We start from the raw sequence: 15,150 nt of genomic DNA, 5'->3' as shown, positions 1-15,150 counted from the left end.
AAGTAGAGACGTGTGAATGTCATCAATATGCATTGCAAACTTTGCATATTGTTTTTCCTTAAATGCCATTTTTTTGCACCATTTGTATGCAAATTCACATTGCTCAGAATTTTGCTAATTTCTACAGAATGGCACCACTTTTTGCCACAATGTATCTCAAATTGCAGCATATAAAGAACAATGTGACCTTTCACATTGACTTTTAGTGCTTTCAATTCTTTTTTTTTTTTTTACACTTGGTGATAGTTGCAAAGCGTTCAAGAAAAATACAGTATAGGCAAATTTTGTGCTGTTCACGAACTGCAGAGAAAGATTTGCATATTTCTACTCGCAAGGTCTCAGCCTTCAGGATCCTATTACATGTACAGAAAAAGTAAAGATATGTGATGATTAGAAAAATATGTTTTATTGCATGCACTATATGGCCTCAGCTTAAGCTTATTTTATTTATGATCATAAAAAAATACAATAATATTTTTTTGTCTTCACTTGGTATACTTTGGGATCTCTCCAGAATTTTTTTCATGTTCCTTCAGTGCACTGCTCAGCTCTAGTTCTTCCTGGCTCCTTACAGATGCCCTACTGTTGAAGGTAATAAATACAATGTAGAGGAATTAATCTTGGTGCAGGTGGTATGGGACTTTGTAAGTATAATGTTTATTTATATCGCACCAACAATGTATGCAGCACTTTACAAAATGACAATACAAGGTAAATAAATGGCAAACAACGAGGATAAGTGCAACAGATTAATGACAACAAAGCAAAGCCTGCCCCAAAGAGCTTACAATCTATGTGGTATGTTGAGAGGCTTATAGACACGGGAGTAACAGTGCATTATTAAAAGTGGAGTTAGGGAAGGTGAAGAACATCTAGAGTTTGTAGTAGAGGTGTAGATAGTTTGATGAGATGCTTTTATTAAGAGGTTTATTTAAGTGGGTGTTAGAACCAGTAGGGAAGTGCTGTACTGTGCTGTGCTGTGTATACTAGCAGGGGTGGCTGAACTTTGGGTGTATACAGTGTGTTCATTTCTTTTTAATTGTGTGGGAATTTAAAGTCTGTAACTTAATTTTTTTTTCTCCTGCCTGATTGAGCCTGCAGTAGGTGTGGTTAGTTGGTTACTAACCTAACACACCTGGTTTGTGTGTCCTCCTCTTTAAATCTAGCTTGTAACGAATCCTGATCTGTGTGACTGAATTAGTTTGATTTCAAGTGCTGTTTGTATTAAATGTGGAGTTAGAGTAAGAAGGAGTTGGAACAAGGAAGGTGTGAAACAAGAAGTAGTATATTGACGTGCATTCAATTGTTAGCACTTATGACTTCATAGTTAGAACAATGAGCAGGATTGAGAATGCCACTAAATGCACATCTTGCCACATGTACAGATGCAGCATATTGTTCCTATCAGGCTCCTTGAATGCACTGTTAGTAGTTCGTTAGCACCCAAACGGAATTATTATTTGTGTGGATGCAGTTCAGTGCTTGTCGGGCAGATGACAAACTGAATGTCTTTGCCTATGGGGACTCTGAATGCTACTGTACTGAACAGTGCAGCTCAATGTCTGAAAGCAGGTGTCTAAAAGCCCAGATAAAATTAATGTATGTTTCTTTGTTAAATGACCTTGTACAGTCAATACTGTATCTAATGTCGGTGTTTCACATTTTATTTTTGAAAAGTATGTATTTAACATTAACTTCATTTTTGAGTGTGGTACTGGATAGCACATGATTGGCAACTCTGTGCGGCAAAAGACCAGCTTGCAGCTTTGCATATATGATATATTCCGCAATTGAAGTTGGGACAGATAAGAAGGCAACTGTATCTGAGATCTATGAGTATGTCATTGACAAGTAGGAATACTTCAAAAATTCACCAAACCAGCATGGGTGGAAGAATTCTGTAAGACACTACTTACGTTTGAATGATTGCTTTATTAGAACACATCCGCATCCCGGCAAGAAATGAGCTTGCTGGTCACTGCACCCATCTTGGACGGGTATGTTCGATCATGGCAACTTCTGAAGGAGAAAGATATCGATTTGGACCAAGAAACTGAATAATCGAACTTCCCGAGCTGGCGCCACCACCCGGTTATCAGCTCCAGTCTGAGTGTCTGCCTCAATACCAATATCATTTTCTGTACGGGCCAACCAACATTGAAACCCAGATTAACCTACTTCCCAGCTACTTGCTCTAACCTGAGTACCTGCCAAAACATGATTATATGTCCATTTGGCTACCTGTCCCAATATCAATATAATTATTTTTATCAGCACGGACCAAACAACTTTGCCAACAAGATAAACCTGCATCTCAACTACATGATTGACTTGAGTATCTATGCATATTAAAAAATTTAGTCTGGTGGCGACTGTGAGAGTTTCCGGTAGATTGTTCCAGTTCTGGGGTGCACGGTAAGAGAAGGAGGAGCGGCCGGATTCTTTGTTGAATATTGGGATCATGAGCAGTGTTTTGGAGTCAGATCTCAGATGATTAGTGCTGCATGTGGTAGGGGTGAGGAGCTTGTTCAGATAGATGGGTAGCTTGCCCAGAAAGTATTTGTAGGCAAGACGGGAAAGATTAACTTTGCGCCTTGACTCAAGTGATGACCAATCTAGTTGTTTGAGCATTTCACAGTGATGTGTGTAGTAGTTGCATTGGAGGACAAAAAAGCATATTGAATTGTAGAGTTTATCAAGTTTGCTAAGGTGGGTTTGGGGTGCTGTGCCATATACTATGTCCCCAAAGCCTATAATTGGCATTAGCATCTGCTGATGCCAATTATAGACTATGGGGACATAGTATGGGAAGCAGGGGGAAGAGGAAGAGGCAGGCCAATTCTAAGCTGATCTATCCCATTGAGTGAAGATATTGGAAGTGTCAGGGCAGGAATGACAAGACTAGGGGAGACTGATCCCTCTAGCAGCCAGGGGAATAGTACCTCCAACACAGAGGGGAATCAGGATACTCAAAGACCAAGAATGATTGTGGTGGTAGGAGACTCCATTATTAGGAAGGTAGATAGGGTAATTTGTTGCCATGACCACTTGAACTGAACAGTTTGGCTCCTGGAGGCTCAAGTTCAGCAAATTGTGCATCGAGTAGACATATTTTTGGAGGGGCTGGGACTGACCTTGCAGTCTTGGTACACGTTGGCACGAAAAACAAAGTTAGAGAAATATAGAGGGTCCTAAAAAAATGATTTCAGGGATCTAGTCCGCAAACTTAAGTAGGACCTCCAATGTACAGTAGTATTTTCTGAAATGCTACCAGTGCCATGTGCTATCCCAAGGAGACAGTCGGAGATTAGGCAGGTTAATGCATGGCTAAGAAAGTGGTGTTGGACTTTTTAGAGCACTGGGACTCCTTTTCTGAGAAGTAATATCTTTATGGTAGGCATAGATTGCACCTCAATGAAGAGGGATCTTCTGTGCTAGAGGGGAGAATGTTAAAAAGGTTGTAGGAGATTTTAAACTAGGACAGTGTGGGGAGGGGCAAGAAACAGATAGCGAACTAAATAGAATATATAGGGATTGTATTGTATTGTATTGTATGTCTTTATTTATATAGCGCCATTAATGTACATAGCGCTTCACAGCAGTAATACATGTGGTAATCCAATAAATAACAGATAATATAAATAACAGATCATGGGAATAAGTGCTTTAGACATTAAGGAAGAGCAGTCCCTGCTCCGAGGAGCTTACAGTCTAATTGGTAGGTAGGGAGAACGTACAGAGACAGTAGGAGGGAGTTCTGGTAAGTGCATCTGCAGGGGGCCAAGCTTTATGTGCCATGTGTTCAGAATATTCACAGTGCTATTCATATGCTTCTTTAAGCAAGTGTGTCTTAAGGTGGGTCTTAAAGGTGGATAGAGAGGGTGCTAGCCGGGTACTGAGGGGAAGGGCATTCCAGATGTGAGGGGCAGTCAATGAAAAAGGTTTAAGGCAGGAGAGGGCTTTAGATACAAAGGGGGTAGAAAGAAGACATCCTTGAGAAGAACGCAAGAGTCTGGATGGTGCATAATGAGAAATTAGGGCTGAGATGTAAGGAGGGGCAGAAGAGTGTAAAGCTTTAAAAGTGAGGAGAAGAATGGAGTGCGAGATGCGGGATTTGATCGGAAGCCAGGAGAGGGATTTCATGAGGGGAGATGCTGAGACAGATCTAGGAAAGAGTAGAGTGATTCTGGCGGCAGCGTTAAGGATAGATTGTAGGGGAGACAGGTGAGAGGCAGGAAGGCCGGACAGCAGGAGGTTACAGTAATCAAGACGGGAGAGAATGAGGGCCTGAGTCAGAGTTTTAGCAGTCGAGCAACAGAGGAAAGGGCGTATCTTTGTTATATTGCGGAGGAAAAAGCGACAGGTTTTAGAAATGTTTTGAATGTGAGGGGACAATGTGAGAGAGGAGTCGAGTGTGACCCCAAGGCTGCGTGCTTGGGCTACTGGGTGAATGATCGTAGTTCCAACAGTAATGTGGAAGGAGGTAGTAGGGCCAGGTTTGGGAGGAAGTATGAGGAGCTCTGTTTTAGCCATGTTGAGTTTAAGGCGGCGGAGGGCCATCCAGGATGATATAGCAGAGAGACATTCAGAAACTTTGGTTTGTACAGCAGGTGTAAGGTCGGGTGTTGAGAAATATATTTGTGTGTCGCATAGAGGTGATAATTAAACCCAAAAGATGTTATTAGGTCATGGGGTGGGGAAATAGCAAGGGGTCATGGAGGTAGAATGGGGGCAAGTGGGAGTTTGGCAAGCAGAGAGACACCCATGATAAAAACAATTGGAGTAGAAAGTTAGAAGCAGATAAAATAGCACAGACTGGAAAAACCTTAAATGCATGCTTGTTAATGCAAAAGCCTGACAGATAAAATGAGGGAGCTTGAATTAATAGGAGCAGTATGATGTCATGTTTATTACTGAACAAATGCATACTGTTATGAAGGGGTGTGCAAAGTAGGGGGCGTGAGATTTTTGGGGGGCGCGGCTGTTATAGAGGCCCGTGCTTCCCTGGGGATCGCGTGATGCATCTGTAACTGTACTTACCTGGCCTTCCAAAGATGCGTTTCCATGGCAACCCGGCATCAAACGATGCTGCGAGGTCACGTGATGTCACATGACCCCGCGACGTCATTTGACGCCGGAGCTGTGCAGGGAGGCGCGAGCCAGAGGGAAGAGTAGACAGGGGGCGCATGCAAGAAACTTTGCGCACCCCTGCTGTAATGCATTTATTTGTAGTCCAACCTGAAATCAGGACATTCCCCTTCGTAGGCAAAGTCTTTTCAGAAGCATGGATCCAGAATATAAAGTTTCTTTCCTACTTTAAAACAAATGTTTACAAGATTAGAGAAATAAGTATATATTTGCTTACAACCGAGTAAACAGGAGGTGAGAAGGAGAATTATGATCATCCTGTTTGGAATGAACAGACAAACAAAATAACGTGACGAACAATGATATACCCTCCCACCAGTCCTGTCGAAAATAGACAGTGTTGTGTGGTAAATCTATCAGCTAGAACAGAACAGTCATTTCAAGCCTTTATGCAGATAGCAAATTCTTAAAATAAGTCAATTATTTATATATCTTAACTTCCATTTGGACAGCTACCAAAAACATCTAGATTGGTTATTGCAGTAGCAGTCCATGCTAATTGCTGTTTTTTCATTACTTAACTCTCTTCTTGCCCTTTAGCATGCTGTTCTTATTTTTTAAATGTAATGCTTGATTCAGGAGATATATAGTACGTGTCCTTGAGGTCAACATGGAGCTCTTCCATGGACTCAGTGCAATCTAAAGGCGTGTGTGTGTCCACCATTAGGTTGATATGATGTCTATGGGGGATCCAAATGTTTGTTTTTAATATTGTTTTTCATGAATTATTATGTTTTATAATTAGTTTATTGACATTTGTAATTGTGTAACCCTCCTATCCCCTCCTAAGAGAGATCTGTAGGTCTAATGGTGTTATGGGTGCTGTGGTGCTTACCTGCTGGCTCTCAGGAGGACTGAGTCTCTGCGATGGTATGGGGAGGAGGACAACAGGACAGGTTTTCAGGATGGTGCAGTGCCTCCATCCCGCAGGGCTATGCCAGAGACAGGGATTATTCCCCGCAGGAACACTTACAGTAACTTTAGTCCAAGGCCAGGAACAGTATACAGCTCAACACCGTTATAGCACGATCCGCTCACCATGATGGACTGCACTGTGCAGTAGATGTTGTTTCTTTATAGTTAGATGGGTTCGATTCCTGCATTGGTATTATCTAAAATGTATTCACTGTTGGGCTGTCATTGATCAGAGAAGAGTCACGTGACCCTCCTCTGTGCTCGAAAGGTACGTAAGCGGCCGCACACGTGGACGCAGACTGATAAAGCAGGGAGAGAAAAGAGCTGCAGAGAGGAGAGAGCTGCAGATGCTGGGTAAGTTCTCATGCGGTGGCCATTTCGCAATCCTGGTTATAACGCGGTCTCATAATGTGGAACCCGAGCACCGCGTTACAGCGGGGTTCAGCTGTACCATCTTTATTGGCAGACCAGCAAATACTTCAGCCTTCTCATGCAAGAGAAGTGCAGTCTCATAGATCTTCAAAAAGCATACCACTCACAGCTTGCATCTCCTTCAATGGTCAGAGGTCTGGTCGCAAGACCATTTCCCTTGACTAGACCCTGGGCTCGTCTTTACCCCCCTACTCCCTTATGGGGTGAGATAGAACCATGCCTACTCCCTAAGGAGCAGGCTACACTGGGAACCAGAACAGAAATAAATTTTAAAGGGAGCCATCTTTTATTCCAGGGGAGGGTCCCACTCTTAATCTCGGTAACTGGGCAGCACTACTGAATTGAGCCCACCCCTCCTGGCACATGCTCCAATGGTTTCCAGACTTCCCAATGGGTAGAGGGGGAGAGTGGGTTAACCCTTAATTACTATAACGGTAACTAACCGCTAAGGTGATTAAGGGTTTAGGGGCCATTAGATTGTATTTTTTATTGTATTGTTGATGCCCATGGAGGAAAACGACGGTGATGAGGATGAGAACGACCTTCATTTCAGGGGTAAGTGCAAGTTTTATTTACTTTATGCTGCTGATTTATTTTCTATTTCAAATGGGCAAATGCACTATTATCCATATCGGGATAATTGTAATTTTGTCCATTACTGTACTCTTGTCAAGGATTAGACTTCGGCTGGAGTGGATCCCAGTGGCAAAAACAGCAGGGAGGGTGGTCAGGTAACAAGCAGAGGTCAGAGGCAGGCGGCAGGCGGCGTAGTCAGGTAACAAGCAGAGGTCAGCAACGAGGAGACTGGAACAGGACAATATATCAATAGCACAGCAGAAAACACAGGAACCAGCAAGAGCTGAAGAACCAGTATAAACAGGCAAGGGAGGAATAGGAAAGGGAGGTTTATTTAGACAGGCTGAGAGGTAGAGCACAGGTGCAGAGGTGTCACGGTCTGGAATGTTCCTTAGTTTAGCAGCAGCAATCCCGGTGGACAAGTATAGGCACTGCAGGCTAGAACAAGACATTGAGAAAGCAGCAGCAATCCCGGTGCCCAGCATGGGTACAGCAGGCTTAGAACATGACATTACTCCCCCCTCCCATGAGCGTTCTCCGGACGATCCTTACTAGGCTTATCTTGATATCTCCGGTGGAAAGCTCTGACTAGTCGTGGAGCATGTACAAAGTTTTTGGGTTCCCAGGACCTCTCCTCTGGGCCATAGCCCCCCCAGTGGACCAGGTACTGTAGTTTCCCTCGGTGTAACCTGGAGTCCAAAATTCTCTCCACAATGAATTCCTCTTCGTTATCCACGAGGACAGGGTCAGGAGGAGGAAGTCTCCGTCCAGGAAACGGATTCTCACGGAATGACTTCAGTAGAGAAGAATGAAAAACAGTGTGTATTTTGATGGTCTCTGGAAGCTCTAATCTAAAAGACACTGGATTTATTAGTCTTGAAATGCAAAATGGTCCGATGTATTTTTGTCCCAATTTAATGGTTGGAACCCTTAATCGTAGATTTCTTGTAGAAAGCCAGACTTATCCCCAGTGTGAAATTCTGGGGAGGGTCTGCGGTGTTGGTCTGCTGCTTTTTGATACCTTACTTGAGCCTCACGAAGTGTCTCTTTGAGGGTCTCCTGGATGTCTCGCAGAATCTCCAGTTTCTCTGTGACTGCCGGAATGGGGCCCGAAGATGGAAAACGAGGAATAAAGGTTGGATGAAATCCATAGTTTGAGAAGAAAGGACTCTTCTGAGTCGATGAGTGATGTGAGTTGTTGTATGAAAACTCAGCTAATGGTAAAAAAATCAATCCAGTCATCCTGGAGATGACAAACATAACATCGTAAGTATTGTTCCAAGGTCTGATTTGTCCTTTCAGTCTGACCATTGGATTGTGGATGATAGCCAGATGACAGATTTAAACAAATTCTAGAGCGGAACAGAAGGCCATCCAAAATTTCGAAGTGAATTGCACCCCTCTATCCGATATGATCTCATCTGGAGCCCCGTGAAGCCGAAACACCTCTTTTACAATCAACTTGGCTGTCTGGTCGGCTGAAGGAAGATTCTGTGCTGCAATGAAATGAGCCATTTTTGTAAGTCAATCCACTACTACCAGAATGGTTTTATGTCCACTTGATCGGGGCAGGTCAACAATAAAATCCATTGATATGGACCCCCAAGGACGAGTAGGAACCGGAAGAGGCGGCAGCAAACCCACAGGTGATGTTCGAGGAGTCTTGGTCCTAGCACAGATCTCACAAGAGAGGACATAGTTTTTAACATCTTGTGCTAATTTAGGCCACCAAAAAGAGCGGGACAATAGTTCCTGTGTCTTAAGGACACCTGGGTGACCAGCGGGCCGAGAGTCGTGCATTAATTGGAGCACCTCTAATCTTACTTCCTTAGGGACGAACAGACGGTCATTACAGTTCCACAGACCATCACATAGAAATAGTTCCGCTTCCAGAGGAGGGTTTTTAAGAAAAGAGTCATTTGAGAAGGCTCCCTTTATTCGTGTGAGGAGATCGGCGGAGAATGTGACACCCAAAAAAATTATTTTTGGAAGAATAGTTTCTTCTTGCTCTTTGTCTGAACTAGGATTAGGCAATGACTGTGACAAGGCATCAGCTTTCCCGTTCTTGGAGCCAGGGCGATATGAGATGTGGAACTGAAATCTTGCGAAGAAGAGAGCCCACCTGGCTTGTCGTGCAGACAGTCTCTTTGCGGATCGAATTAATTCTAAGTTCCTGTGTTCCATAAAAACCGTAACCGGGTGATTGCCCCCCTCAAGTAGATGTCTCCACTCAGAGAATGCAGTTTTTATAGCCTGGAGTTCTTTGTTTCCAATGTCATCATTTCTTTCAGCTGTTGACATTTGGTATGAATAAAAGGCACATGGATGAAGGAGCATCTTGGGTCCAATCTTTTGTGACAGAATGGCACCAACAGCGAAGTCGGATGCATCCACTTCCAAGATAAATGGTAGTTCTGGATTTAGATGGATCAGGATAGGGCAGATATGAAAAGTGACTTAAATTTTTCAAATGCCACATCCGCTTCAGGAGACCATTTGAAGGGGAATTCTTTCCGTGTGAGTCGGGTGATTGGGGCAATAATGCCAGAGAAATTTTTAATAAAACGTCTATAGAAATTGGCAAAGCCCACAAATCCCTGAATGTCCTTCTCACTTCGAGGGATTGGCCATTCCACCACGGCTTGAATCTTGCCTGGGTCCATACTCAAACCCTCTGGAGAGATGATGTAACCGAGAAATTGCATGCTGGTCCTTTCGAATTCACATTTTTCCAACTTGATGTATAATTTGTGCTTACGGAGACGCTCAAGGACAATTCGGACATGTATCTGGTGATCCATGGTGTTATCTGAGAAGACTAGGATGTCATCCAGGTATGCCACTATGAATTGGCCCAATAACTCTCAGAGGACATCATTGATTAAATGTTGGGAAGTAGCAGGGGCATTACAGAGTCCAAAAGGCATCACCAGATATTCATAGTGCCCATAACGGGTTCGGAAAGCTGTCTTCCATTCGTCACCAGATCGAATGCGGACCAAATTATATGCTCCTCTGAGATCTAATTTGGTAAAGATCTTGGCTGACCGAATTCTTTCCAATAATTCGGGAAACAGATGTAGCGGGTACCTGGTTTTTTTTATAGTAATCTTATTTAGTTCCCGATAGTCAATGCAGGGACGTAGAGAACTGTCTTTCTTTCCCACGAAGAAGAGCGCAGCGCCTGCTGGGGAAGTAGAGGGTCGGATAAAACCCTTCGACAGAAAGGGTTTAACTATGAAAGATAGTCATTGAGGACCTTCAATTCCGGCTCTGAGAGGGAATAGATTATTCCGAACCGAATGGCAGCACCCGGTAATAACTCAATGGGACAGTCATAAGAACGATGTGGGGGAAGCGTATCCGCGTTCTTCTTGTCACACACATCTAAAAACTCAGAGTATGGAGCCGGCAGTAGGTTTTCTTGGGACGAGGAAATCTTATGTATTCCAACACACTCTGGTATAGGAGTCTTAGGTAGGCAGGCTAGCTGGCAGTGCTCCGAGGGAAACGTGAGTGTCTTGGTCTTCCAGTCAATTAGTGGGTTATGGATCATGAGTCATGGAATTCCCGGAATCACTGGAAACAAAGGGGACGGAATGAGACTAAATGAAATCTTTTCTTGATGATTGGGCTCCATGATTAGTGTTCAGTTACTTGTTTCATGGGTAACAGGTGCAGAGCTCAAAGGAGAACCGTCAACGACTTCCATCCTTTCTGACGATTGCTTGGCTATATATGGTACCGAATTGTACTTGGCGAATTCTATGTCCATAAAATTCCCTGCCGCCCCTGAGTCGACCATTACTTTGGTTGAAAAATGATGTATTCCTTCCTCGATTTTAATAGGAACCAGGAGGTGTGAATGTAGAGAAGGAGGGTTGTCTTTACCTTGAGAAGCAGAGAAAACAGTCTTTGAATTAGCGTGCAGCTGATTTCTCCTAGGGCTCTGGAAAGAAGACCACCTGGACATGTTTGGGCAATCGGCAAAATAGTGCCCATCGTTTCCGCAATATAAACAGAGATCTTCTGTTCAGCGTCTATTCCTTTCCCCGGTTGAGATAGGTCCCCGCAATGTATTTACTTGCATCAGTTCCTCCTCAGTCTCCCTGGAACGTCTTGGGGTACTGACATCTCTAAACCCGGGGTTGCTTGGCATGAACCCTTTTCTCTCCAATCGTCTTTCCGTAAGCCTGCGATCGATTTGGATGCATAAACGGACAAATCTCTCGGGAGGCACCACCCGGGCTAGTTCGTCTTTAACTTGCTCTGAGAGACCATGCCGAAAATGATATCTCTGCGCGGCCTCATTCCACTCAATATTGTTAACCCATCTGCGGAATTCAGCGGCGTACTCAGATGTCGAGCGTTTTCCTTGAAGAAGGTTGTTCAGAGTTGCCTCAGCGGTTGCACCACGATTTGGGTCATCAAAAATCAGACTTATGGCTTCGATGAACTTCTCCAGATCCATTAGTAGTGGGCTATCCTGTTCTAACATAGGGGAGACCCAAGCAAGGGCCTCATCCTTGAGCACGGTTATGATCAGTCCAACCTTGGCTTCGTTGGTATTATAGATGGTAGGCTGAAACTTGAACACATGACTGCATTGATTAAGGAAATCCCGAAAAGATTGTTTTTTTCCTCCAAATTATTCTGGAAGGGTTACACAGGGCGCGGTTTGCACAGTCACAGTTTTTAGAACAGATTCGGTGATTAAGGCTGCACATAGTTCACGGTTTTCAGCTTCTGCAGCGTAGCTCGTTCCTCTGAGTGGAGGGCATATCCTTCCACGCGGACAACACATTCTTCCCAGCGGGCATCACATTCTTCCTGGCGGGCATCCCGTTCTTCCACGTGACCAAGACGTCTGATTAGGTGTCCTTGTTATTCTTGGAAACCAACCATGATACGTTGTAAGTCATGGAGTGCCTGAGCCTGGGCCAGGCCTGTTCCGGCGGAATCCAGGGTAGGGCCTGTTTATTCTGTCAAGGATTAGACTTTGGCTGGAGTGGATCCCAGTGGCAAGAACAGCAGGGAGCGTGGTCAGGAAACAAGCAGAGGTCAGAGGCAGGCGGCAGGCAGCTTAGTCAGGTAACAAGCAGAGGTCAGAGGCAGGCGGCAGGCAGCGTAGTCAGGTAACAAGCAGAGGTCAGCAACGAGGAGACTGGAACAGGACAATATATCAATAGCACAGCAGAAAGCACAGGAACCAGCAAGAGCTGAAGAACCAGTATAAACAGGCAAGGGAGGAATAGGAAAGGGAGGTTTATATAGACAGGCTGAGAGGTAGAGCACAGGTGCAGAGGTGTCAGGTTTCACGGTCTGGAATGTTCCTTAGTTTAGCAGCAGCAATCCCGGTGGACAAGTATAGGCACTGCATGCCAGAACAAGACATTGAGTGAGCAGGAGCAATCCCGGTGGCCAAGCATGGGTACAGCAGGCTTAGAACATGACAACTTTATGTATTGGGGGGGGGGGAGAAGGGGGGGGGGGAGGGGGGTGTATTTAGAGCAATGTATTGCACTTTTATTTTTTGGCACAGGATTGGTACCGCGGGCCACCTGGAGGCTCCCAGACACCCGTGTGGACAACCCGAGGACCCCCAGACTCACATGGGGCCCCAGACACCCATGGGGACCACCAAGAGCCCCCGCCAGCCTCAGGATTGATACCAATGCTGAAGAAAAAATACATGATTTTATGCATGTCTCAATATTTTTTGCGCCAGCCTTTAGCTGGTAAAATATATGGTGAGCTTTAATACTCTGATAAACTTATGTGTGAATAGCAGTTACTGGCAAAAAGAATTTTGTCTGACTATATAGGGGCATAAAAAAGCCATTACAGCATGATACTGCACTGTTATCACTGCTTTGTGAATAGCAGATCAGGTAGTATTGCGCTATAAGGGCATTTATCCCCCAATAAACCACTTATCACTGCTTTGTGAGTAGGCCCCACTGTGAGATCATTTGCTCATTTAATAATAATAGCATGTTCTTGTATAGCGCTGCTAGTTTTACGTAGTGCTTTACAGAGACATTTTGAAGGCACAGGTCCTTGGAGCTGACAATCTATGGGTTTTTTTGGTGCCTGAGGCTCAGGGAGATAAAATGACTTGCCCAAGGTCAAAAGGAGCTGACACTGGGAATTGAACCAGGCTCCCCTGCTTCAAACTCACAGTGCCAGTCAGTGCCTTTACTCACTGAGCCACTCCCTCTCCCATTTGCATGTAATTTCCCAGAAACCCTAGCTACAGTGGAAGCACTGTAAGATAAGAGATAACAGTGAAAAGCAGGGCTGCAGACCTGCCTGAGACACGTGAATGTGCTTACAAGTAATATTTAAAAATTCTATGTAACAGGGTATGTTATTTTTGCATGTCTTTCCCCTCCCTGTTATGTAAATACCTGCTAGCTGCAGGCAGTAACAGGTTAATTCTGTGGGCTAGTGACCCCCTTGTACTCTTCTCAGATGGACAGGAGTGGGGTGGGGACTCATGGCCTGTGTAAGCCTATGAGGGATATGTATAGACCATGAGCCCACCCCTTTTAATTCCTGATGAGAAGCAGAGCCAAAAACTAGGTAGTCCTGCTCTGAAGAAGAAAGAGCACAGTTGGGCTGTGAGTCTCTCCCATGGCAGGATGAGTGGGCCCACTCTCAGTCCTGGGACTGAGGGAACATCTGACCCAGGAAGATGACCCCATACTATCAGGGTCAAGCACCATCCAGAGGAGTGGAACCCTCTGAACTCTTGCATCACTGTATAAGATCATCATGCAGTGACCGCTCAAAAAAAGATCCCCTTGTTCTATTATACACCTGTCTGGACTGAGTGAGTGAGAAGGTGTGTGAAAGTGCTTCAGGAGGAGATTACCTCTGGTATTCCCAGAGCCCACTGAAGCTGGAGGCGCTGACAACGAACCAAGATGACATCAAAAGACTTTCCTGGTCTCCATATCACCGCAGACAGCTCAGATTTCCTGAACCTAACAGGTATGCCTCAGCACCACACGGTAGCAATAGAGTGGATCTCCCAGCGGGTTGGGGAAACACTGCTACATCTACAAAATAGGGGGGGGGGAGTTAAAGAGGTTGGGTAATTAGTAACTCCAATGCTGCACCAACAGCAGAAGCAGCACTGTTCAAATCATGTCAGAGGAAGAGGCCTTGGAGGAAGCAGCAGAAGCAACAAGGATTTGTAAATCCCCCTGGTAGACCTATTGTTTCAGGCATTGATTCAGTCACAGCAAACCTATCCGAATATGTATTTTTTTTTTCTACAACCATGTGTGAGTCAACTCAAATCGCATTTAAAAGACACTAAATATGTGTAAGGATTACCCCAGGATATTACATGGACAGGTGAGTTGATGTTTGTTACGTGTGATGTCGCCTCTGTATATACATGTATACAACATGAAAAAGATGTTGAAGCTACTTCTTTCTTTAAATGTGATCCACACATGGATTTTATTTTAAAGAGTATAAATTTAATTTAAAAACATAAGTATTTCTTACTCGAGGGAAATTTTTACTCACGGATTTGCAGGACTGTGATTGGTACGAACTCTACCCCCAGTTTCACAAACCTTTTTAGTACATTTTAGGAGCAACATCACATTTGTCAAAATAACCCTTTTCTATCCAAAATAATCAAGAAAATTATGCGGAAACATTGAGGTATTTTAATGAATGGTTCTTGACCTAATAAACCATGTGTAGTTTTCAAAAGGGCAAAATATGTAAAAAAAATATTCTTGCACCCAGGACACTATGTAAGGAGACTAGAGGAGAAGGAAAAAGTGACAAATGGTTACGCTACAAAATAAAAAAAACAGGGTGTCACGTATGGCAACACTAGCTGCATGATAGTCCCACATAGTCAATAAGAGCAAAGAATCTACCTCAAAAATAACGGGTGCAGTGTTTCCCATAAAATAATGTATTGCATGTAATACCTCATGTACCGTATGTGGTATATATACTGATCTATACATGTGGGTTCCAGTACATAGGCTGTACAAAAATACAACTACGAGCGATTTTTGAAACACACACATACACCTACACCCCCCC

General features: G+C 44.1%; 1 long non-coding RNA gene across 4 annotated transcripts in view; it reads right to left on the bottom strand.

Moving 5' to 3' along the window:
• Positions 1-384: 384 nt before the first annotated feature.
• Positions 385-15,150, bottom strand: part of LOC142487020 (uncharacterized) — a 73,259-nt gene continuing 58,493 nt past the window's right edge. For all 4 annotated transcript variants that reach the window (XR_012799113.1, XR_012799112.1, XR_012799115.1 and 1 more), the window contains 2 exons: positions 1,917-2,019; positions 385-582 (listed from right to left, as the gene is read on the bottom strand). This is a non-coding gene — a long non-coding RNA (uncharacterized LOC142487020). The remainder of the gene's footprint in view (positions 583-1,916; positions 2,020-15,150) is intronic.

Source organism: Ascaphus truei, chromosome 2 (genome assembly GCF_040206685.1).
Source record: "Ascaphus truei isolate aAscTru1 chromosome 2, aAscTru1.hap1, whole genome shotgun sequence".
Taxonomy (NCBI): domain Eukaryota; kingdom Metazoa; phylum Chordata; class Amphibia; order Anura; family Ascaphidae; genus Ascaphus; species Ascaphus truei.
This window is presented reverse-complemented; position numbering and strand designations above follow the sequence as displayed.